The following is a 26715-nucleotide window of genomic DNA, read 5'->3' as shown; positions in this document are numbered from 1 at the left end:
TTTGGGATTTATAGGCTTTTGAGTGTATTTTGCCACGCCCCTTTTCTAAATGACCCTGTTACAGCCACCCAAATGGCAAAGTTCAACTTTTTTTTGATAATTATTGATCTAGAGAGTCCAGAGAATTGTCCTAGACTGGTTTGGTTCCGATCGGGCGAAAAACCAGGGACTAGTTCGCAAAAGTAGGTTTTGGGCAAAATCCGACATAGCAGAAAATTTTTCCTGCCTACATCCAAATCGGAGATAGCCATTTTGTCCGCCTTGAGCCAAGGATTCCAACGATATAAGACACTTGATCCTGGGATAAACGGTCTAAGAGTTATGAGCGATTTTGAACTTTTGGTTGCTGTAGCGCCACCTATGGGCCAATCGGGGTCATACTCTGATAGGTTGTCCCCAAATTGAGGCCTACCATCTGGCCAGGTTTCAAGTCTCTAGGCCTTACGGTTTGTCCTGCACGATGCGTTTTACAAATCCTTACAATTACAATAGGGTTTCAGCATTTCATGCTTGAACCCCTAATAAGAATGAAGGCTTTTTGCCAGTTATAGCGCCACCTATGGTCCGATCTCCATGAAACTCTGCATGCTTCCTCACCATGTTCTGACACATATGCTCATCAATTTTTGTGAAGTTCTGAGTTTTCCTTTGGGATTTATAGGCTTTTGAGTGTATTTTGCCACGCCCCTTTTCTAAATGACCCTGTTACAGCCACCCAAATGGCAAAGTTCAACTTTTTTTTGATAATTATTGATCTAGAGAGTCCAGAGAATTGTCCTAGACTGGTTTGGTTCCGATCGGGCGAAAAACCAGGGACTAGTTCGCAAAAGTAGGTTTTGGGCAAAATCCGACATAGCAGAAAATTTTTCCTGCCTACATCCAAATCGGAGATAGCCATTTTGTCCGCCTTGAGCCAAGGATTCCAACGATATAAGACACTTGATCCTGGGATAAACGGTCTAAGAGTTATGAGCGATTTTGAACTTTTGGTTGCTGTAGCGCCACCTATGGGCCAATCGGGGTCATACTCTGATAGGTTGTCCCCAAATTGAGGCCTACCATCTGGCCAGGTTTCAAGTCTCTAGGCCTTACGGTTTGTCCTGCACGATGCGTTTTACAAATCCTTACAATTACAATAGGGTTTCAGCATTTCATGCTTGAACCCCTAATAAGAATGAAGGCTTTTTGCCAGTTATAGCGCCACCTATGGTCCGATCTCCATGAAACTCTGCATGCTTCCTCACCATGTTCTGACACATATGCTCATCAATTTTTGTGAAGTTCTGAGTTTTCCTTTGGGATTTATAGGCTTTTGAGTGTATTTTGCCACGCCCCTTTTCTAAATGACCCTGTTACAGCCACCCAAATGGCAAAGTTCAACTTTTTTTTGATAATTATTGATCTAGAGAGTCCAGAGAATTGTCCTAGACTGGTTTGGTTCCGATCGGGCGAAAAACCAGGGACTAGTTCGCAAAAGTAGGTTTTGGGCAAAATCCGACATAGCAGAACATTTTTCCTGCCTACATCCAAATCGGAGATAGCCATTTTGTCCGCCTTGAGCCAAGGATTCCAACGATATAAGACACTTGATCCTGGGATAAACGGTCTAAGAGTTATGAGCGATTTTGAACTTTTGGTTGCTGTAGCGCCACCTATGGGCCAATCGGGGTCATACTCTGATAGGTTGTCCCCAAATTGAGGCCTACCATCTGGCCAGGTTTCAAGTCTCTAGGCCTTACGGTTTGTCCTGCACGATGCGTTTTACAAATCCTTACAATTACAATAGGGTTTCAGCATTTCATGCTTGAACCCCTAATAAGAATGAAGGCTTTTTGCCAGTTATAGCGCCACCTATGGTCCGATCTCCATGAAACTCTGCATGCTTCCTCACCATGTTCTGACACATATGCTCATCAATTTTTGTGAAGTTCTGAGTTTTCCTTTGGGATTTATAGGCTTTTGAGTGTATTTTGCCACGCCCCTTTTCTAAATGACCCTGTTACAGCCACCCAAATGGCAAAGTTCAACTTTTTTTTGATAATTATTGATCTAGAGAGTCCAGAGAATTGTCCTAGACTGGTTTGGTTCCGATCGGGCGAAAAACCAGGGACTAGTTCGCAAAAGTAGGTTTTGGGCAAAATCCGACATAGCAGAAAATTTTTCCTGCCTACATCCAAATCGGAGATAGCCATTTTGTCCGCCTTGAGCCAAGGATTCCAACGATATAAGACACTTGATCCTGGGATAAACGGTCTAAGAGTTATGAGCGATTTTGAACTTTTGGTTGCTGTAGCGCCACCTATGGGCCAATCGGGGTCATACTCTGATAGGTTGTCCCCAAATTGAGGCCTACCATCTGGCCAGGTTTCAAGTCTCTAGGCCTTACGGTTTGTCCTGCACGATGCGTTTTACAAATCCTTACAATTACAATAGGGTTTCAGCATTTCATGCTTGAACCCCTAATAAGAATGAAGGCTTTTTGCCAGTTATAGCGCCACCTATGGTCCGATCTCCATGAAACTCTGCATGCTTCCTCACCATGTTCTGACACATATGCTCATCAATTTTTGTGAAGTTCTGAGTTTTCCTTTGGGATTTATAGGCTTTTGAGTGTATTTTGCCACGCCCCTTTTCTAAATGACCCTGTTACAGCCACCCAAATGGCAAAGTTCAACTTTTTTTTGATAATTATTGATCTAGAGAGTCCAGAGAATTGTCCTAGACTGGTTTGGTTCCGATCGGGCGAAAAACCAGGGACTAGTTCGCAAAAGTAGGTTTTGGGCAAAATCCGACATAGCAGAACATTTTTCCTGCCTACATCCAAATCGGAGATAGCCATTTTGTCCGCCTTGAGCCAAGGATTCCAACGATATAAGACACTTGATCCTGGGATAAACGGTCTAAGAGTTATGAGCGATTTTGAACTTTTGGTTGCTGTAGCGCCACCTATGGGCCAATCGGGGTCATACTCTGATAGGTTGTCCCCAAATTGAGGCCTACCATCTGGCCAGGTTTCAAGTCTCTAGGCCTTACGGTTTGTCCTGCACGATGCGTTTTACAAATCCTTACAATTACAATAGGGTTTCAGCATTTCATGCTTGAACCCCTAATAAGAATGAAGGCTTTTTGCCAGTTATAGCGCCACCTATGGTCCGATCTCCATGAAACTCTGCATGCTTCCTCACCATGTTCTGACACATATGCTCATCAATTTTTGTGAAGTTCTGAGTTTTCCTTTGGGATTTATAGGCTTTTGAGTGTATTTTGCCACGCCCCTTTTCTAAATGACCCTGTTACAGCCACCCAAATGGCAAAGTTCAACTTTTTTTTGATAATTATTGATCTAGAGAGTCCAGAGAATTGTCCTAGACTGGTTTGGTTCCGATCGGGCGAAAAACCAGGGACTAGTTCGCAAAAGTAGGTTTTGGGCAAAATCCGACATAGCAGAAAATTTTTCCTGCCTACATCCAAATCGGAGATAGCCATTTTGTCCGCCTTGAGCCAAGGATTCCAACGATATAAGACACTTGATCCTGGGATAAACGGTCTAAGAGTTATGAGCGATTTTGAACTTTTGGTTGCTGTAGCGCCACCTATGGGCCAATCGGGGTCATACTCTGATAGGTTGTCCCCAAATTGAGGCCTACCATCTGGCCAGGTTTCAAGTCTCTAGGCCTTACGGTTTGTCCTGCACGATGCGTTTTACAAATCCTTACAATTACAATAGGGTTTCAGCATTTCATGCTTGAACCCCTAATAAGAATGAAGGCTTTTTGCCAGTTATAGCGCCACCTATGGTCCGATCTCCATGAAACTCTGCATGCTTCCTCACCATGTTCTGACACATATGCTCATCAATTTTTGTGAAGTTCTGAGTTTTCCTTTGGGATTTATAGGCTTTTGAGTGTATTTTGCCACGCCCCTTTTCTAAATGACCCTGTTACAGCCACCCAAATGGCAAAGTTCAACTTTTTTTTGATAATTATTGATCTAGAGAGTCCAGAGAATTGTCCTAGACTGGTTTGGTTCCGATCGGGCGAAAAACCAGGGACTAGTTCGCAAAAGTAGGTTTTGGGCAAAATCCGACATAGCAGAACATTTTTCCTGCCTACATCCAAATCGGAGATAGCCATTTTGTCCGCCTTGAGCCAAGGATTCCAACGATATAAGACACTTGATCCTGGGATAAACGGTCTAAGAGTTATGAGCGATTTTGAACTTTTGGTTGCTGTAGCGCCACCTATGGGCCAATCGGGGTCATACTCTGATAGGTTGTCCCCAAATTGAGGCCTACCATCTGGCCAGGTTTCAAGTCTCTAGGCCTTACGGTTTGTCCTGCACGATGCGTTTTACAAATCCTTACAATTACAATAGGGTTTCAGCATTTCATGCTTGAACCCCTAATAAGAATGAAGGCTTTTTGCCAGTTATAGCGCCACCTATGGTCCGATCTCCATGAAACTCTGCATGCTTCCTCACCATGTTCTGACACATATGCTCATCAATTTTTGTGAAGTTCTGAGTTTTCCTTTGGGATTTATAGGCTTTTGAGTGTATTTTGCCACGCCCCTTTTCTAAATGACCCTGTTACAGCCACCCAAATGGCAAAGTTCAACTTTTTTTTGATAATTATTGATCTAGAGAGTCCAGAGAATTGTCCTAGACTGGTTTGGTTCCGATCGGGCGAAAAACCAGGGACTAGTTCGCAAAAGTAGGTTTTGGGCAAAATCCGACATAGCAGAAAATTTTTCCTGCCTACATCCAAATCGGAGATAGCCATTTTGTCCGCCTTGAGCCAAGGATTCCAACGATATAAGACACTTGATCCTGGGATAAACGGTCTAAGAGTTATGAGCGATTTTGAACTTTTGGTTGCTGTAGCGCCACCTATGGGCCAATCGGGGTCATACTCTGATAGGTTGTCCCCAAATTGAGGCCTACCATCTGGCCAGGTTTCAAGTCTCTAGGCCTTACGGTTTGTCCTGCACGATGCGTTTTACAAATCCTTACAATTACAATAGGGTTTCAGCATTTCATGCTTGAACCCCTAATAAGAATGAAGGCTTTTTGCCAGTTATAGCGCCACCTATGGTCCGATCTCCATGAAACTCTGCATGCTTCCTCACCATGTTCTGACACATATGCTCATCAATTTTTGTGAAGTTCTGAGTTTTCCTTTGGGATTTATAGGCTTTTGAGTGTATTTTGCCACGCCCCTTTTCTAAATGACCCTGTTACAGCCACCCAAATGGCAAAGTTCAACTTTTTTTTGATAATTATTGATCTAGAGAGTCCAGAGAATTGTCCTAGACTGGTTTGGTTCCGATCGGGCGAAAAACCAGGGACTAGTTCGCAAAAGTAGGTTTTGGGCAAAATCCGACATAGCAGAAAATTTTTCCTGCCTACATCCAAATCGGAGATAGCCATTTTGTCCGCCTTGAGCCAAGGATTCCAACGATATAAGACACTTGATCCTGGGATAAACGGTCTAAGAGTTATGAGCGATTTTGAACTTTTGGTTGCTGTAGCGCCACCTATGGGCCAATCGGGGTCATACTCTGATAGGTTGTCCCCAAATTGAGGCCTACCATCTGGCCAGGTTTCAAGTCTCTAGGCCTTACGGTTTGTCCTGCACGATGCGTTTTACAAATCCTTACAATTACAATAGGGTTTCAGCATTTCATGCTTGAACCCCTAATAAGAATGAAGGCTTTTTGCCAGTTATAGCGCCACCTATGGTCCGATCTCCATGAAACTCTGCATGCTTCCTCACCATGTTCTGACACATATGCTCATCAATTTTTGTGAAGTTCTGAGTTTTCCTTTGGGATTTATAGGCTTTTGAGTGTATTTTGCCACGCCCCTTTTCTAAATGACCCTGTTACAGCCACCCAAATGGCAAAGTTCAACTTTTTTTTGATAATTATTGATCTAGAGAGTCCAGAGAATTGTCCTAGACTGGTTTGGTTCCGATCGGGCGAAAAACCAGGGACTAGTTCGCAAAAGTAGGTTTTGGGCAAAATCCGACATAGCAGAAAATTTTTCCTGCCTACATCCAAATCGGAGATAGCCATTTTGTCCGCCTTGAGCCAAGGATTCCAACGATATAAGACACTTGATCCTGGGATAAACGGTCTAAGAGTTATGAGCGATTTTGAACTTTTGGTTGCTGTAGCGCCACCTATGGGCCAATCGGGGTCATACTCTGATAGGTTGTCCCCAAATTGAGGCCTACCATCTGGCCAGGTTTCAAGTCTCTAGGCCTTACGGTTTGTCCTGCACGATGCGTTTTACAAATCCTTACAATTACAATAGGGTTTCAGCATTTCATGCTTGAACCCCTAATAAGAATGAAGGCTTTTTGCCAGTTATAGCGCCACCTATGGTCCGATCTCCATGAAACTCTGCATGCTTCCTCACCATGTTCTGACACATATGCTCATCAATTTTTGTGAAGTTCTGAGTTTTCCTTTGGGATTTATAGGCTTTTGAGTGTATTTTGCCACGCCCCTTTTCTAAATGACCCTGTTACAGCCACCCAAATGGCAAAGTTCAACTTTTTTTTGATAATTATTGATCTAGAGAGTCCAGAGAATTGTCCTAGACTGGTTTGGTTCCGATCGGGCGAAAAACCAGGGACTAGTTCGCAAAAGTAGGTTTTGGGCAAAATCCGACATAGCAGAAAATTTTTCCTGCCTACATCCAAATCGGAGATAGCCATTTTGTCCGCCTTGAGCCAAGGATTCCAACGATATAAGACACTTGATCCTGGGATAAACGGTCTAAGAGTTATGAGCGATTTTGAACTTTTGGTTGCTGTAGCGCCACCTATGGGCCAATCGGGGTCATACTCTGATAGGTTGTCCCCAAATTGAGGCCTACCATCTGGCCAGGTTTCAAGTCTCTAGGCCTTACGGTTTGTCCTGCACGATGCGTTTTACAAATCCTTACAATTACAATAGGGTTTCAGCATTTCATGCTTGAACCCCTAATAAGAATGAAGGCTTTTTGCCAGTTATAGCGCCACCTATGGTCCGATCTCCATGAAACTCTGCATGCTTCCTCACCATGTTCTGACACATATGCTCATCAATTTTTGTGAAGTTCTGAGTTTTCCTTTGGGATTTATAGGCTTTTGAGTGTATTTTGCCACGCCCCTTTTCTAAATGACCCTGTTACAGCCACCCAAATGGCAAAGTTCAACTTTTTTTTGATAATTATTGATCTAGAGAGTCCAGAGAATTGTCCTAGACTGGTTTGGTTCCGATCGGGCGAAAAACCAGGGACTAGTTCGCAAAAGTAGGTTTTGGGCAAAATCCGACATAGCAGAAAATTTTTCCTGCCTACATCCAAATCGGAGATAGCCATTTTGTCCGCCTTGAGCCAAGGATTCCAACGATATAAGACACTTGATCCTGGGATAAACGGTCTAAGAGTTATGAGCGATTTTGAACTTTTGGTTGCTGTAGCGCCACCTATGGGCCAATCGGGGTCATACTCTGATAGGTTGTCCCCAAATTGAGGCCTACCATCTGGCCAGGTTTCAAGTCTCTAGGCCTTACGGTTTGTCCTGCACGATGCGTTTTACAAATCCTTACAATTACAATAGGGTTTCAGCATTTCATGCTTGAACCCCTAATAAGAATGAAGGCTTTTTGCCAGTTATAGCGCCACCTATGGTCCGATCTCCATGAAACTCTGCATGCTTCCTCACCATGTTCTGACACATATGCTCATCAATTTTTGTGAAGTTCTGAGTTTTCCTTTGGGATTTATAGGCTTTTGAGTGTATTTTGCCACGCCCCTTTTCTAAATGACCCTGTTACAGCCACCCAAATGGCAAAGTTCAACTTTTTTTTGATAATTATTGATCTAGAGAGTCCAGAGAATTGTCCTAGACTGGTTTGGTTCCGATCGGGCGAAAAACCAGGGACTAGTTCGCAAAAGTAGGTTTTGGGCAAAATCCGACATAGCAGAAAATTTTTCCTGCCTACATCCAAATCGGAGATAGCCATTTTGTCCGCCTTGAGCCAAGGATTCCAACGATATAAGACACTTGATCCTGGGATAAACGGTCTAAGAGTTATGAGCGATTTTGAACTTTTGGTTGCTGTAGCGCCACCTATGGGCCAATCGGGGTCATACTCTGATAGGTTGTCCCCAAATTGAGGCCTACCATCTGGCCAGGTTTCAAGTCTCTAGGCCTTACGGTTTGTCCTGCACGATGCGTTTTACAAATCCTTACAATTACAATAGGGTTTCAGCATTTCATGCTTGAACCCCTAATAAGAATGAAGGCTTTTTGCCAGTTATAGCGCCACCTATGGTCCGATCTCCATGAAACTCTGCATGCTTCCTCACCATGTTCTGACACATATGCTCATCAATTTTTGTGAAGTTCTGAGTTTTCCTTTGGGATTTATAGGCTTTTGAGTGTATTTTGCCACGCCCCTTTTCTAAATGACCCTGTTACAGCCACCCAAATGGCAAAGTTCAACTTTTTTTTGATAATTATTGATCTAGAGAGTCCAGAGAATTGTCCTAGACTGGTTTGGTTCCGATCGGGCGAAAAACCAGGGACTAGTTCGCAAAAGTAGGTTTTGGGCAAAATCCGACATAGCAGAAAATTTTTCCTGCCTACATCCAAATCGGAGATAGCCATTTTGTCCGCCTTGAGCCAAGGATTCCAACGATATAAGACACTTGATCCTGGGATAAACGGTCTAAGAGTTATGAGCGATTTTGAACTTTTGGTTGCTGTAGCGCCACCTATGGGCCAATCGGGGTCATACTCTGATAGGTTGTCCCCAAATTGAGGCCTACCATCTGGCCAGGTTTCAAGTCTCTAGGCCTTACGGTTTGTCCTGCACGATGCGTTTTACAAATCCTTACAATTACAATAGGGTTTCAGCATTTCATGCTTGAACCCCTAATAAGAATGAAGGCTTTTTGCCAGTTATAGCGCCACCTATGGTCCGATCTCCATGAAACTCTGCATGCTTCCTCACCATGTTCTGACACATATGCTCATCAATTTTTGTGAAGTTCTGAGTTTTCCTTTGGGATTTATAGGCTTTTGAGTGTATTTTGCCACGCCCCTTTTCTAAATGACCCTGTTACAGCCACCCAAATGGCAAAGTTCAACTTTTTTTTGATAATTATTGATCTAGAGAGTCCAGAGAATTGTCCTAGACTGGTTTGGTTCCGATCGGGCGAAAAACCAGGGACTAGTTCGCAAAAGTAGGTTTTGGGCAAAATCCGACATAGCAGAACATTTTTCCTGCCTACATCCAAATCGGAGATAGCCATTTTGTCCGCCTTGAGCCAAGGATTCCAACGATATAAGACACTTGATCCTGGGATAAACGGTCTAAGAGTTATGAGCGATTTTGAACTTTTGGTTGCTGTAGCGCCACCTATGGGCCAATCGGGGTCATACTCTGATAGGTTGTCCCCAAATTGAGGCCTACCATCTGGCCAGGTTTCAAGTCTCTAGGCCTTACGGTTTGTCCTGCACGATGCGTTTTACAAATCCTTACAATTACAATAGGGTTTCAGCATTTCATGCTTGAACCCCTAATAAGAATGAAGGCTTTTTGCCAGTTATAGCGCCACCTATGGTCCGATCTCCATGAAACTCTGCATGCTTCCTCACCATGTTCTGACACATATGCTCATCAATTTTTGTGAAGTTCTGAGTTTTCCTTTGGGATTTATAGGCTTTTGAGTGTATTTTGCCACGCCCCTTTTCTAAATGACCCTGTTACAGCCACCCAAATGGCAAAGTTCAACTTTTTTTTGATAATTATTGATCTAGAGAGTCCAGAGAATTGTCCTAGACTGGTTTGGTTCCGATCGGGCGAAAAACCAGGGACTAGTTCGCAAAAGTAGGTTTTGGGCAAAATCCGACATAGCAGAAAATTTTTCCTGCCTACATCCAAATCGGACATAGCCATTTTGTCCGCCTTGAGCCAAGGATTCCAACGATATAAGACACTTGATCCTGGGATAAACGGTCTAAGAGTTATGAGCGATTTTGAACTTTTGGTTGCTGTAGCGCCACCTATGGGCCAATCGGGGTCATACTCTGATAGGTTGTCCCCAAATTGAGGCCTACCATCTGGCCAGGTTTCAAGTCTCTAGGCCTTACGGTTTGTCCTGCACGATGCGTTTTACAAATCCTTACAATTACAATAGGGTTTCAGCATTTCATGCTTGAACCCCTAATAAGAATGAAGGCTTTTTGCCAGTTATAGCGCCACCTATGGTCCGATCTCCATGAAACTCTGCATGCTTCCTCACCATGTTCTGACACATATGCTCATCAATTTTTGTGAAGTTCTGAGTTTTCCTTTGGGATTTATAGGCTTTTGAGTGTATTTTGCCACGCCCCTTTTCTAAATGACCCCGTTACAGCCACCCAAATGGCAAAGTTCAACTTTTTTTTGATAATTATTGATCTAGAGAGTCCAGAGAATTGTCCTAGACTGGTTTGGTTCCGATCGGGCGAAAAACCAGGGACTAGTTCGCAAAAGTAGGTTTTGGGCAAAATCCGACATAGCAGAAAATTTTTCCTGCCTACATCCAAATCGGAGATAGCCATTTTGTCCGCCTTGAGCCAAGGATTCCAACGATATAAGACACTTGATCCTGGGATAAACGGTCTAAGAGTTATGAGCGATTTTGAACTTTTGGTTGCTGTAGCGCCACCTATGGGCCAATCGGGGTCATACTCTGATAGGTTGTCCCCAAATTGAGGCCTACCATCTGGCCAGGTTTCAAGTCTCTAGGCCTTACGGTTTGTCCTGCACGATGCGTTTTACAAATCCTTACAATTACAATAGGGTTTCAGCATTTCATGCTTGAACCCCTAATAAGAATGAAGGCTTTTTGCCAGTTATAGCGCCACCTATGGTCCGATCTCCATGAAACTCTGCATGCTTCCTCACCATGTTCTGACACATATGCTCATCAATTTTTGTGAAGTTCTGAGTTTTCCTTTGGGATTTATAGGCTTTTGAGTGTATTTTGCCACGCCCCTTTTCTAAATGACCCCTTTACAGCCACCCAAATGGCAAAGTTCAACTTTTTTTTGATAATTATTGATCTAGAGAGTCCAGAGAATTGTCCTAGACTGGTTTGGTTCCGATCGGGCGAAAAACCAGGGACTAGTTCGCAAAAGTAGGTTTTGGGCAAAATCCGACATAGCAGAACATTTTTCCTGCCTACATCCAAATCGGAGATAGCCATTTTGTCCGCCTTGAGCCAAGGATTCCAACGATATAAGACACTTGATCCTGGGACAAACGGTCTAAGAGTTATGAGCGATTTTGAACTTTTGGTTGCTGTAGCGCCACCTATGGGCCAATCGGGGTCATACTCTGATAGGTTGTCCCCAAATTGAGGCCTACCATCTGGCCAGGTTTCAAGTCTCTAGGCCTTACGGTTTGTCCTGCACGATGCGTTTTACAAATCCTTACAATTACAATAGGGTTTCAGCATTTCATGCTTGAACCCCTAATAAGAATGAAGGCTTTTTGACAGTTATAGCGCCACCTATGGTCCGATCTCCATGAAACTCTGCATGCTTCCTCACCATGTTCTGACACATATGCTCATCAATTTTTGTGAAGTTCTGGGTTTTCCTTTGGGATCTATAGGCTTTTTAGTGTATTTTGCCACGCCCCTTTTCTAAATGACCCTGTTACAGCCACCCACATGCCAAAGTTCAACTTGTTTTTGATAATTATTGATCTAGAGAGTCCAGAAAATTGTCCTAGACTGGTTTGGTTCCGATCGGGCGAAAAACCAGGGACTAGTTCGCAAAAGTAGGTTTTGGACAAAATTCGACATAGCAGAAAATTTTCCCTGCCTACATCCAAATCGGAGATAGCCATTTTGTCCGCCTTGAGCCAAGGATTCCAACGATATAAGACACTTGATCCTGGGACAAACGGTCTAAGAGTTATGAGCGATTTTGAACTTTTGGTTGCTGTAGCGCCACCTATGGGCCAATCGGGGTCATACTCTGATAGGTTGTCCCCAAATTGAGGCCTACCATCTGGCCAGGTTTCAAGTCACTAGGCCTTACGGTTTGTCCTGCACGATGCGTTTTACAAATCCTTACAATTACAATAGGGTTTCAGCATTTCATGCTTGAACCCCTAATAAGAATGAAGGCTTTTTGCCAGTTATAGCGCCACCTATGGTCCGATCTCCATGAAACTCTGCATGCTTCCTCACCATGTTCTGACACATATGCTCATCAATTTTTGTGAAGTTCTGAGTTTTCCTTTGGGATTTATAGGCTTTTGAGTGTATTTTGCCATGCCCCTTTTCTAAATGACCCTGTTACAGCCACCCAAATGGCAAAGTTCAACTTTTTTTTGATAATTATTGATCTAGAGAGTCCAGAGAATTGTCCTAGACTGGTTTGGTTCCGATCGGGCGAAAAACCAGGGACTAGTTCGCAAAAGTAGGTTTTGGACAAAATCCGACATAGCAGAAAATTTTCCCTGCCTACATCCAAATCGGAGATAGCCATTTTGTCCACCTCGAGCCAAGGATTCCAACGATATAAGACACTTGATCCTGGGACAAACGGTCTAAGAGTTATGAGCGATTTTGAACTTTTAGTTGCTGTAGCGCCACCTATGGGCCAATCGGGGTCATACTCTGATAGGTTGTCCCCAAATTGAGGCCTACCATCTGGCCAGGTTTCAAGTCTCTAGGCCTTACGGTTTGTCCTGCACGATGCGTTTTACAAATCCTTACAATTACAATAGGGTTTCAGCATTTCATGCTTGAACCCCTAATAAGAATGAAGGCTTTTTGACAGTTATAGCGCCACCTATGGTCCGATCTCCATGAAACTCTGCATGCTTCCTCACCATGTTCTGACACATATGCTCATCAATTTTTGTGAAGTTCTGAGTTTTCCTTTGGGATCTATAGGCTTTTGAGTGTATTTTGCCACGCCCCTTTTCTAAATGACCCTGTTACAGCCACCCACATGCCAAAGTTCAACTTGTTTTCGATAATTATTGATCTAGAGAGTCCAGAGAATTGTCCTAGACTGGTTTGGTTCCGATCGGGCGAAAAACCAGGGACTAGTTCGCAAAAGTAGGTTTTGGACAAAATCCGACATAGCAGAAAATTTTTCCTGCCTACATCCAAATCGGAGATAGCCATTTTGTCCGCCTCGAGCCAAGGATTCCAACGATATAAGACACTTGATCCTGAGACAAACGGTCTAAAAGTTATGAGCGATTTTGAACTTTTGGTTGCTGTAGCGCCACCTATGGGCCAATCGGGGTCATACTCTGATAGGTTGTCCCCAAATTGAGGCCTACCATCTGGCCAGGTTTCAAGTCTCTAGGCCTTACGGTTTGTCCTGCACGATGCGTTTTACAAATCCTTACAATTACAATAGGGTTTCAGCATTTCATGCTTGAACCCCTAATAAGAATGAAGGCTTTTTGCCAGTTATAGCGCCACCTATGGTCCGATCTCCATGAAACTCTGCATGCTTCCTCACCATGTTCTGTCACATATGCTCATCAATTTTTGTGAAGTTCTGAGTTTTCCTTTGGGATTTATAGGCTTTTGAGTGTATTTTGCCACGCCCCTTTTCTAAATGACCCTGTTACAGCCACCCAAATGGCAAAGTTCAACTTTTTTTTGATAATTATTGATCTAGAGAGTCCAGAGAATTGTCCTAGACTGGTTTGGTTCCGATCGGGCGAAAAACCAGGGACTAGTTTGCAAAAGTAGGTTTTGGACAAAATTCGACATAGCAGAAAATTTTCCCTGCCTACATCCAAATCGGAGATAGCCATTTTGTCCGGCTTGAGCCAAGGATTCCATCGATATAAGACACTTGATCCTGGGACAAACGGTCTAAGAGTTATGAGCGATTTTGAACTTTTGGTTGCTGTAGCGCCACCTATGGGCCAATCGGGGTCATACTCTGATAGGTTGTCCCCAAATTGAGGCCTACCATCTGGCCAGGTTTCAAGTCTCTAGGCCTTACGGTTTGTCCTGCACGATGCGTTTTACAAATCCTTACAATTACAATAGGGTTTCAGCATTTCATGCTTGAACCCCTAATAAGAATGAAGGCTTTTTGACAGTTATAGCGCCACCTATGGTCCGATCTCCATGAAACTCTGCATGCTTCCTCACCATGTTCTGACACATATGCTCATCAATTTTTGTGAAGTTCTGAGTTTTCCTTTGGGATCTATAGGCTTTTGAGTGTATTTTGCCACGCCCCTTTTCTAAATGACCCTGTTACAGCCACCCACATGCCAAAGTTCAACTTGTTTTCGATAATTATTGATCTAGAGAGTCCAGAGAATTGTCCTAGACTGGTTTGGTTCCGATCGGGCGAAAAACCAGGGACTAGTTCGCAAAAGTAGGTTTTGGACAAAATTCGACATAGCAGAAAATTTTCCCTGCCTACATCCAAATCGGAGATAGCCATTTTGTCCGCCTTGAGCCAAGGATTCCAACGATATAAGACACTTGATCCTGGGACAAAAGGTCTAAGAGTTATGAGCGATTTTGAACTTTTGGTTGCTGTAGCGCCACCTATGGGCCAATTGGGGTCATACTCTGATAGGTTGTCCCCAAATTGAGGCCTACCATCTGGCCAGGTTTCAAGTCTCTAGGCCTTACGGTTTGTCCTGCACGATGCGTTTTACAAATCCTTACAATTACAATAGGGTTTCAGCATTTCATGCTTGAACCCCTAATAAGAATGAAGGCTTTTTGACAGTTATAGCGCCACCTATGGTCCGATCTCCATGAAACTCTGCATGCTTCCTCACCATGTTCTGACACATATGCTCATCAATTTTTGTGAAGTTCTGGGTTTTCCTTTGGGATCTATAGGCTTTTTAGTGTATTTTGCCACGCCCCTTTTCTAAATGACCCTGTTACAGCCACCCACATGCCAAAGTTCAACTTGTTTTTGATAATTATTGATCTAGAGAGTCCAGAAAATTGTCCTAGACTGGTTTGGTTCCGATCGGGCGAAAAACCAGGGACTAGTTCGCAAAAGTAGGTTTTGGACAAAATTCGACATAGCAGAAAATTTTCCCTGCCTACATCCAAATCGGAGATAGCCATTTTGTCCGCCTTGAGCCAAGGATTCCAACGATATAAGACACTTGATCCTGGGACAAACGGTCTAAGAGTTATGAGCGATTTTGAACTTTTGGTTGCTGTAGCGCCACCTATGGGCCAATCGGGGTCATACTCTGATAGGTTGTCCCCAAATTGAGGCCTACCATCTGGCCAGGTTTCAAGTCTCTAGGCCTTACGGTTTGTCCTGCACGATGCGTTTTACAAATCCTTACAATTACAATAGGGTTTCAGCATTTCATGCTTGAACCCCTAATAAGAATGAAGGCTTTTTGACAGTTATAGCGCCACCTATGGTCCGATCTCCATGAAACTCTGCATGCTTCCTCACCATGTTCTGACACATATGCTCATCAATTTTTGTGAAGTTCTGAGTTTTCCTTTGGGATCTATAGGCTTTTGAGTGTATTTTGCCACGCCCCTTTTCTAAATGACCCTGTTACAGCCACCCACATGCCAAAGTTCAACTTGTTTTCGATAATTATTGATCTAGAGAGTCCAGAGAATTGTCCTAGACTGGTTTGGTTCCGATCGGGCGAAAAACCAGGGACTAGTTCGCAAAAGTAGGTTTTGGACAAAATTCGACATAGCAGAAAATTTTCCCTGCCTACATCCAAATCGGAGATAGCCATTTTGTCCGCCTTGAGCCAAGGATTCCAACGATATAAGACACTTGATCCTGGGACAAACGGTCTAAGAGTTATGAGCGATTTTGAACTTTTGGTTGCTGTAGCGCCACCTATGGGCCAATCGGGGTCATACTCTGATAGGTTGTCCCCAAATTGAGGCCTACCATCTGGCCAGGTTTCAAGTCTCTAGGCCTTACGGTTTGTCCTGCACGATGCGTTTTACAAATCCTTACAATTACAATAGGGTTTCAGCATTTCATGCTTGAAGCCCTAATAAGAATGGAAGCTTTTTGCCATTTATAGCGTCACCTAGGGTCCGATCTGCATGAAACTCGGCATGCTTCCTCATCATGTTATGACACATATGCTCATCAATTTTTGTGAAGTTCTGAGTTTTAATTTGTGATTTATAGGCTTTTTAGTGAATTTTGCCACGCCCCTTTTCTAAATGACCCTGTTACAGCCACCCAAATGCAAAAGTTCAACTTTTTTTCGATAATTATTGATCTAGAGAGTCCAGAGAAATGTCCTAGACTGGTTTGGTTCCGATCTGGCGAAAAACCTAGGACTAGTTCGCAAAAGTAGGTTTCGGACAAAATTCGACATAGCAGAGATCGAAATTGGCCTAAATCGAAATTGGAGATAGCCATTTTGTCCGCCTTGAGCCAGGGATCACAGTGGTGTAAGACACTTGAGTCTAGGACAAACGGTCTAGGAGTTATGGGCGATTTAGTACTTTTGCACTAAATCTGTAGCTGTAGCACAACGTAAAATTTGTTTGCGCAGTATTCGAGAACGGTTTGACGAATCAACACGAATTCCATAACTTTTTGTCGGTACAGTGTGGAGATGATACGATTCGATTTTGGTGAAAATCGGACAAACGGTCTAGGAGGAGTTCGAAAAAGTAGGTTTTGACTGAAAATCAAGATGGCGGACAGGAAGTTCGGCCAAATATGGCAAACTTGGTATCTATGTTCTCAGCGTGACCCAGGGAATCTATTAAGACCAGTGGCATTTCAATAGGCAGATTTATTCAAAGGTTATTAGCCTTTTTGGAAATGTTGTTATAACTTTTGACCACAAGGTGGCGCTGTTTCGAAACTTCTCACGCTCCTTCAGGGCATCGTGCTGATGACCCATACCATGTTTCGTAACAATCCATTCATGCATTCTTAAAATACAGCATTTTAGCACAAAATTCAAAATGGCCGACAGCCAAAATGGCCGATATGGTAAAATTGGATATCAGTCGACTCAGCATGTTGGCCTGAATCTAACGAGACCAACTTGATGATTTTTGGGCAAACTATTCAGAAGTTATAAGCAAAAATAGCCATTTTTCATATCTCCGGACCAGTAGGTGGCGCTGCGCCGAAACGCAGCATGTAGCCTCAGGTCATGCTTCTGATAACATGTGCCAAGTTTGGTCTGAATCCAATAAAGCGTTGCGGAGATACAGCCTTACGTCTGTTTTCGCAAGTGCTACGTAAAATTTGTTTGTGGGTTTTTTCGAAAATTGCTAAGCGAATCAACTTGAATTCCACAACTTTTTGTCGGCATGGTCTGCAGATGATCTGGTTCAATTTTCGTGAAAATCAGAGCAACGGCCTAGGAGGAGTTCGAAAAAGTAGATTTTTCGAAAAATTCAAAATGGCGGACAAATTTCCATGACGGAAAATGACGTCATATGGTGCAATCGAATCGTCTTGAGCTAGGGAATCAGAAGAAATGGGAATTTTGTTTCTAGCCCTTGTGGTTCAAAAGTTATTAGCATAAACATGAGTGCAAATTTGGACAGCTGGTGGCGCTAGAGGGAATGAGATGGAGACTCCAAATTTGCTATGGTGACTGATCAGTCTGTCCTCTATCAGTGTGCCAAATTTCATAACTTTCCCGCAAGCGGTTCTATGGGCTGCCATAGACTCCTAGAGCGGAAAAAGAAGAAGAATTATTTTTGGTACGCCAACAGATACAATAGGTGCCTACGCACATTCTGTGCTTGGCCCCTAATAAATATAGCTGCAAGCAGCAATTTACCGGGGCCAAGCAGAATAAGACGACAAGACATGTCAGATCAACTGCAACAATGAGCAATTAAAAACATTTAAAGAGGATTTTAGGCAAAATGCCTGAAAAATCATAGAAACAGTAAATAAAAATATGATTTAATGGATTATCACTTTCGACCAATAGGTGGCGCAGTTACAAAACTGATGTGATGTGGTCAGAGTGAAGTGACAATGACACATACAAAGTTTGGTGTCAATATGTCAAGGCATTGCAGAAATAAAGCTTGAATAGTGCTTTTGGCATCATGCCTCAAATTTGCTGCTGCGCTATACGAAAACGGTTTTGTCTATCGACACGAAATCCATAACTTTTAGTTGGCACGGTCTGTAGATGATACGATTCGATTTTGGGGAAAATCGGACAAACGGTGTAGGAGGAGTTTGAAAAAGTAGGTTTTGACTGAAAATCAAGATGGCGGACAGGAAGTTCGGCCAAATAAGGAAAACTTGGTATCCATGTTCTCGGCTTGACCCAAGGAATCTATTAACCCTCTGAGGTCTAATGGCATTTTTTCACTTTTTCTTCGATTTTACATATCTTATTAAATTCACCTTTTAAAGGCAATTACATAACATAATCCCATGTGTTTTATATCAAAATGTGCAGAGAAAACCCAGCTCTTTCACTGATGAGCTCACCACTTGTCCTAGAGCATTGTGTAAAGAGAGAGAGAGGGATAATTTGGCTATAAAAGGTGAAAAATATAAGTCCGATTTTTGAAATTCTTCAAATCTCTTGTGGAAACATACCATTACTCATGTGGACGAATTATTTTGGCCCCTGATATGGGTTCCCCAAAGTCTTAGGGTCACAAAAGTAGTGTAATATATGAATAAAATAGTAGATAATGAATAATAATTGTCTAAAGAGACATTTTAAAAAATCGTTTTTTAGTACAAGTTTTGTCTGTGACTCTACCTTCACCAAATGTTAGAGGGACTGAGATAAAATAGGACTAAAATAACTTCCTACTACATATCAAGCTTTATGGGATGTGTGCAAATGAAAAAGTAGCATTACAACAGGTCTTTCTTTCAAGCAAATGTTTACTTTGTGAAAAAAGCTCACTACTAACAATATTCACAAAATGTAAAAATTTTCATGTTTTCTTGTCTATGACATGTCAACTTTTCAAAAAAATTTTTCAAACCAAAGATGAACTATATATTATATATTAGAAATAGTGCTGGTTGATGCTGGGGGGGTACGGGACCTCTTGGCTGGCCGGGTTGGTGATGATGGTTGCTGTGTAAGGTCTGGTGGTGACCTGGTGACTGGTGGCAGGCACAGGTGAGGCTGCCTGTGTTACACTGGGCCCTGGTAGCTGTGAATCCTATCTGAAAAAAACACAAAAACAAATAAGTTAGGACTTGCATTATCAATTTGGCCAAAACATATTGATTCATCACTACAAGAGATAATGTTATTCAAATTGTGAATTGAGGTGAAGAAATATTACATTAGTTATCAAAAGGAGACCACCAAGAACAGCCTACATGCCTACAACGTTACTATTTGTAAGTGTACCCCAGTTTTACACAAGAAAATAACTTTTACATAAAGTAAACACTTTGCTAAAGGCGCAGTCAATTTGTCAAAGTTCAGATACACAAAGCAGCACAGCGCACCTTATTTTAGCCAATATGGTCACAGTTAGCCTAGGACAAAGTGCACCATGCGAACAATGTTTTTATAAAATAAATACGCTTACCCGTCTTCAACTGGATCTCTTCTGTGATCATAATCCTCATCTTCATCAGAAGAAAATCCATCAGGCTCGGAAACTCGCCTTTCATCCTCGTCGCTGTTCTCCAAAACCGCCACAAGTACGTCTGTCAATGTCTTCGCCATTATCTTTCATCGTCTTCTTCTTTATGTTTTTGCCATGTTTTTTCGCGGACTTTTTTACTCTTTCTCTCTCCATGTCAGCTTGTATTTTCCTCACTGTGAGGAGATGGGAGGGGACTTTGGGATTTCAACTGCATCTATTGGTTGGTTTCACACAAAATGCAGACAGGCAAGCTAGCCCACCAATCACGCAAGGCGAACGGTCATCTTGTCTTCCCTCTTGCTCTCTGTATGAGTCACGTACGATTTCGCGAGAATAAGGACGTTGAAGCTGAGAATCTATCGATTACGGCAAAATCAGAACCATTTATGTGTGCTGCACAATCGCGGAGATATTAATAGAAACATTTAGTAAACATCAAGTTGACGCGCCCGCGTCATCCGACCTCAGGGGGTTAAGAACAGTGACATTTCAATAGCTAGATATATTCAAAAGTTATTAGCCTTTTTGGAAATTGTGTTATAACTTTTGACCACTAGGTGGCGCTGTCTTGAAATATTTTGGGTACCTTCAGGGGATGGTTCTGATGACACAATCTGAGTTTCGTAATATTACACCAATGCATTTGTTTACTATAGCCTTTTATTTCACAAAATTGTATTGAACTCAATGGAAATTTCATGTTTTGTTCTATTATAGCGCCACCAAGAGGCTCAGTCCCACAATTTTGTTTATGTGTCCTCAGAGTGAGCCCATACATATGTGTGCCAATTTTGGTGAAAATATCTCAATTCACTTCAGAGTTATAGACATTTATATGAAAAAACACGTAAAAAATGACTGACACATGACTTTGATTGAATTTTACTACCCCTTACTATCAATATTTTCGCATTTGGGCATTGGCATATGGTTATCGACCTATGTTTTCAAACTTCTGACGGTGGTTTCGTCTCGATCGGACAAACGGTTTCGAAGATATAGCCAAATGTTTTTTAAGCGCTAAATCACAACGCTATGAGATTAGTCTTGTGAAAATAAGTCAACCATACCCAACGTTATAAGCATTTGAAAAAAAAAATTCACCACTAGGTGGCGCTGTTTCGAAACTTATCAGGCTCCTTCAGGACATCGTGCTGATGACCCATACCAGGTTTCGTAAAAATCCGTTCATGCGTTCTTAAAATACAGCATTTTAGCACAAAATTAAAAATGGCCAACAGTCAAAATGGCCGATATGGTCAAATTAGATATCAGTCGACACGGCATGTTGCCCTGAATCTAACGAGACCAGTTTTATGATTTTTGGACAAACTGTTCAGAAGTTATAAGCAAAAATAGCCATTTTTCATATCTCCGGATCAGTAGGTGGCGCTGCGCCGAAACGCAGCATGTTGCCTCAGGACATGCCTCAGGATAATAATAAGAACGGGAACGAAAACAATAGGTGCCTACGCACCTTCGGTGCTTGGCCCCTAATAATAGGAACGGGAACAGATACAATAGGTGCCTACGCACCTTCGGTGCTTAGCTCCTAATAATAGGAACGGGAACAGATACAATAGGTGCCTAAGCACCTTCGGTGCTTGGCCCCTAATAATAATAATAATAATAAGAACGCGAACGAAAACAATAGGTGCCTACGCACCTTCGGTGCTTGGCCCCTAATAATAAGAACGTGAACGGATACAATAGGTGCCTCCGCACCTTCGGTGCTTGGCCCCTAATAAGAACGCGAACAAAAACAATAGGTGCCTCCGCACCTTCGGTGCTTGGCCCCTAATAATAGGAACGGGAACAGATACAATAGGTGCCTACGCACCTTCGGTGCTTGGCCCCTAATAATAATAATAATAAGAAAAACGCGAACGAATACAATAGGTGCCTACGCACCTTCGGTGCTTGGCCCCTAATAATAATAATTATAAGAACGGGAACGAAAACAATAGGTGCCTACGCACCTTCGGTGTTTGGCCCCTAATAATAAGAACGGGAACGAAAACAATAGGTGCCTACGCACCTTCGGTGCTTGGCCCCTAATAATAATAAGAACGCGAACAAAAACAATAGGTGCCTCCGCACCTTCGGTGCTTGGCCCCTAATAATAATAATAAGAACGCGAACGAAAACAATAGGTGCTGTAAGAAAAAATTATGTGGACGTCGAAGTTCTCAAAAATGAAGTTTATTACAGCATAGCAGTGGCAAGGTACACAAAGCACCTTGGGTTCACCGGCGTCAGAATGAACCCAGAACATCCAAATCTTAAACCTTTTATCCTGTTACAGTTTACAACTCTTAATGTAAATGAAGTTGCTCCTGTTGTGACAGCTGTGGTCTGTATGTTAATGAAGTTGAGACACCCCATTGTCTGAGAAGGTTCTCTGTGTCCCACACCCAGTCCCATTCTACAATTGACTACCATTTGCTCAGGATGTGATCAACCCAAATGGTCAAGAAACAATATAACTTGATTGCCTTAATCTCTATGATAATTAAGCCATTTTGGGGATGAGCTCATTCTAAAATATATTTAGGAGTGGAATCTTTGTCGAGGTAGACTACAATTTCTTACAGTGCCTACGCACCTTCAGTGCTTGGCCCCTAATAATAATAATAAGAACGGGAACGAAAACAATAGGTGCCTACGCACCTTCGGTGCTTGCCGCCTAATAATAAAAATCAGTACAATTACAATAGGGTTTCAGCACTTCGTGCTTGAACCCCTAATAATAAAAATCAGTACAATTACAATAGGGTTTCAGCACTTCGTGCTTGAACCCCTAAAAATCTGTACAATTACAATAGGGTTTCAGCACTTCGTGCTTGAACCCCTTATAAAAATCAGGGCAATTACAATAGGGCTTCAGCACTTCGTGCTTGAACCCCTAATAATAATAATAAAAATCAGTACAATTACAATAGGGTTTCAGCACTTTGTGCTTGAACCCCTAATAATAATAATAATAATATATATATATATATATATATAATTTTATTTTTTTTATTTACATTTTTTTAGAAAATGACCGATCGTTTCGCTAGATAAGACCCTTAATCTCAACTGGGATCGTGTAGAGACTTTGAAGCGGCATTGAGACGGACATTTGAACCTTATTTGAACATTGGTATAGTTGGATGCCATTGAAGTCCATTTTGTGTAGAAAAATCCTGGAATATTTTCCTCAAAAACATTAATTTCTTTTCGACTGAAGAAAGAAAGACATGGATATCTGGGATGACATCGGGGTGAGTAAATTATCAGAAAAAATGTTTTTGAAAGTGAAATAATCCTTTAAGCAAAACACACCTTAGGAATTCACACTCCACTCACTCAGTAAACACCCAAGCATGAGAGAGAGAGAGAGAGAGAGAGAAGTGCAGTGAGACGTTATGATTGAGTCTCATATTCCCCACTGATGTTCTGAAAGCTGAGCACTGATCTCTATTTACATCCCTTATGTAAGTAAGAGGGCGCTAATGACTCTACTTTTCCAGCTCTCTGTGTGTGTCCGCTGTATATGTGTGTGTTGTATAATAAGTGTGTGTCTCTGGTAGCAGGGGATTTGGAGTGGGTGTTCACTCCCATTCAACAGTCACTCCACATGGCCTGCTGCCTCTTTTGTCTTTTTATAGCCTCCACTGGGAGACACTGTACTCCCCCAGAATGCAACACAAGCCAAACACCTCTCAGTTCCTCCGCCAGAGCCAGCCCTTAGGGGTTACTGTGATTCTTCCCCTCTTTTTCAGCACACCTTCTCTGATCCCTCTCCTCTCTGTGGTAACTGGCAGCACTCATGGTTTTGAACATATGTGGAAACATGGGAGATATTATAACATTTTTTTGGTAAGAAGTGAAGGAATACACTTGTGACAGAGTGCCTTATTTACTTTTCTGTGGATATGTACTTACATATCTTTAATTGTGGAATACTTAGACATGCTTAATTCTGAATATTCTTTGCTTTTTTTTTTGTAGACAAGACATTGTACTACAACTTTGGTTTTATGTGTATGCATATATTTAATTGCTACATCTTTACCAGGGCAAGTATTTTTGCTTGTGAAAACAAATATTTTCATTGAACTGACCTGACCTGACCTGAGAAGCTAACAAACAGCTTTAAAAGTCTTTTTTTTTTTTTTCTTACTCATCTTTAGGTTCTGCATTTCCTTGAGCATTATATTGTTGTGATATAATTACCACACTCCCATTCTACCATGACTACCATACTACTATCAATCTGTTAATCTGACAATGACCTACGCAATTGGATCAGAGTAATGTCATTACTGCTTGATTTGTCTAATTTTGCCTGAAAATTTGACAATGTTCAACAGCGTCAATTGGATCAGAGTGCTGTCAATGCTTTGGCAATATAAAGCCTTTTCATCATGCAAATAAAGTTACTTGAATCTTAGTTTGTCAATCACTGATTGATTAGTGACCACAGACCACATCTCTGTTCATGGTATGTAAACAGTCAAATGTATATATTATAAAATATTTTCCTTGTCACACTGAGTCAATATTTATTCTGATTACTTTGATGTGACTGATCAAGCTATTATATGTAGCTAGTATGAGTCACAAAATGTTTTCTCTGTGTCCAGATTTGAACTGAATAATAATGAAAAAACTGTGAGGTGACTGACACATACAAAGTTTGGTGTCAATATGCCTAAAGGCCCGAGTATACTTCATTTACCGCATTCTGCTCTGTTTCGCGCACAGTTGAGCATGCAAGCCTTTCAAAGTATACTCCTTTGGCCGTGAGCACGGAAAGAGTGGACACTGTCTAGTGGACTTTGTTTTCAAGCACTCAAGTCACTCACACATGTGCAATTGTAGATGCACTGCCCGTGTGGACACAAACTTTGGGCTGCACGCAACAGTGTGCGCACGGACATCCACAGACCCTCTTAATGACGAAAATTACGTCACACGGCGTGGACCATCACGGAACACGGACTGCCGAAGTATACTTTGGACTTAAGTGTTGCAGAGTTACAGCCTCAGCTTTGCATTATGCAATCAATTTCGTTCATGCGTTATTCAAGAATGGTTTGGTCAATCAAAATGCTTTTTATAACTTTTGGTCAGCATGATCTGAACTGATTTTGGTGAAAATTGTAGCAATGATCTATGAGGAGTTAGAAAAATTTGGTTTTCAAAGAAATAAAAAATGGCAGACAGCAACTTTGACCGAATATGGCATAATTGTTATTGCTGTCGGTATGACTCAAGGAATCTATCAAGACCAGTGTAACGAATCTAGGTATTAGCTCAATTGATATAGGGAATCAAAATTGATGAATCGGGGTTGTGATTCATCTAATTCGCAATACAGAATTAATAAAATTATTGAAACCAAAAATTAGATCAATTGTATACATTAGTGACCCATCATAATGAATTATGATTTAATCACTAATATATCAACAGTCCATTCCTCAGATCAATTATCAGAATAATTTTTAATGGAACTTAATGTAGCTATCAAACAATTTGTTTGTCCAGCAAACGGCCGTAAGATTAACCCATCAATTTCTCAACAAAAATTATCTCTTTCTTATAATTCGAAGAAAGCTATTTTCTGGCCACTGAAAATCACTTTCCTGTTCTTATAAAATATAGGTTACGAATAGTAACACAATTGTAAAGCTTTTGTAGCTTGGATCGGACGTTTCAGGGACTTCGAAATGTTGAGCAAACAGAAGCAATCAGGAATATACTGTTTTAATAAATGGAACTACGAGTATAAAAACCCTACAATTTACACGAGTATGCATACACAAAATATAGAACACATAAACAATACAAGACTAAACGAATAACGAAAATGGGAGTGAGAGAGAGAGAGATTGTGAAGGAGAGGATGATCGAGAGAAAGTGAAAGCAAAACAGGGAGAGATCACAGTATGGCAAAATCACCCACAATGTAACCTTTGAGAGAGACAACAAGAAATCAAATCATTAAAACTTGATAAGGCTAATACTTGCATATGGTTCTCTTTGTATTGCTGAGGAAAGAAGGCGCGTGTGTCGGTCTTTCGGAGCTGGGTGTGTTCTCTCGTTGCTTCCTGGGCGAGCAGACTCGCGGGAAGTTTAAAGTTCATCGAACGTGAAGTTACCAAAGAAACAATTCAGGCTAAGTTAATTTCACTCTTAGGTGGAAATGAACAAAGGAGAATAGGAAAAACAAAGACAAAAGACTAAACTAAAAAGAAAAGAAAAGAAAAGAAAAACGGAACTCCTTAAGGAGTTGTACAACCGGGAACCTCTCACTGACGAAGTGCTCCGAGAAATTTCCTGAGTCGGTCTTTATGGAAAAGATGGGTTCACGCCTACTTTGCATACGTGGACCAATCACTTTCAGAGATTTACGAGCGGGAAGATTTCTCTTTGTCCTGTCAGATGGTTCATCTGCATAGTTTATGACGGCGTTTAGAATTCGTCATTTCTACCCAGAAAGATGGTACACACAGAATAATACATTTGACTGTAATCTCCTATGTATGAGTGGTTCAGTCAAAACGAGGCGGTTAAAGAGAGACCAAGAATGGCAGGTAAAGGTAGAAGAAATATAAAGTTACATTAATATGCAGAATTACACACATTTAAAGTTCACTCACACAACTATCAAGACATAATACCGGCTACTATGACATGGGAAAATCAAATCCATGTTTATACATTAAGTGGTTATACATATAGAAAATATAAGATTGCAGGGTCTATTCCTCTTTCTTTACAATAATTCATGTGAGAGTTGTGGTTCTCTTGAAATTCCTGTTGGGGTCATACATTTTATGACCTAGCAAGAGGTAGGGTTACAGGATGCGATTCCATTGGGGGAAACATTCTTCAAAAATACATTTCAGAGCCACACACTAGAAGATCATAACTATATGATCAAAACAAAACTAATCCAACGTGCATGCTTTAACATGTCATCTACACATTCTGAATCACTTGTATTTTGAACCAAATGCAAAGGGATGTTTGCTTGCGTGTGTGTGTGTGTGTGTGTGTGTGTGTGTAATGTCACGTAGAAAGTTCTCTTATCTCTTCGGT

Source organism: Squalius cephalus, assembly GCF_949319135.1.
Source record: "Squalius cephalus genome assembly, chromosome: 2".
NCBI classification, from domain to species: domain Eukaryota; kingdom Metazoa; phylum Chordata; class Actinopteri; order Cypriniformes; family Leuciscidae; genus Squalius; species Squalius cephalus.
The sequence above is the reverse complement of the archived record's forward strand: the minus strand, read 5'-3'. Positions refer to the sequence as shown.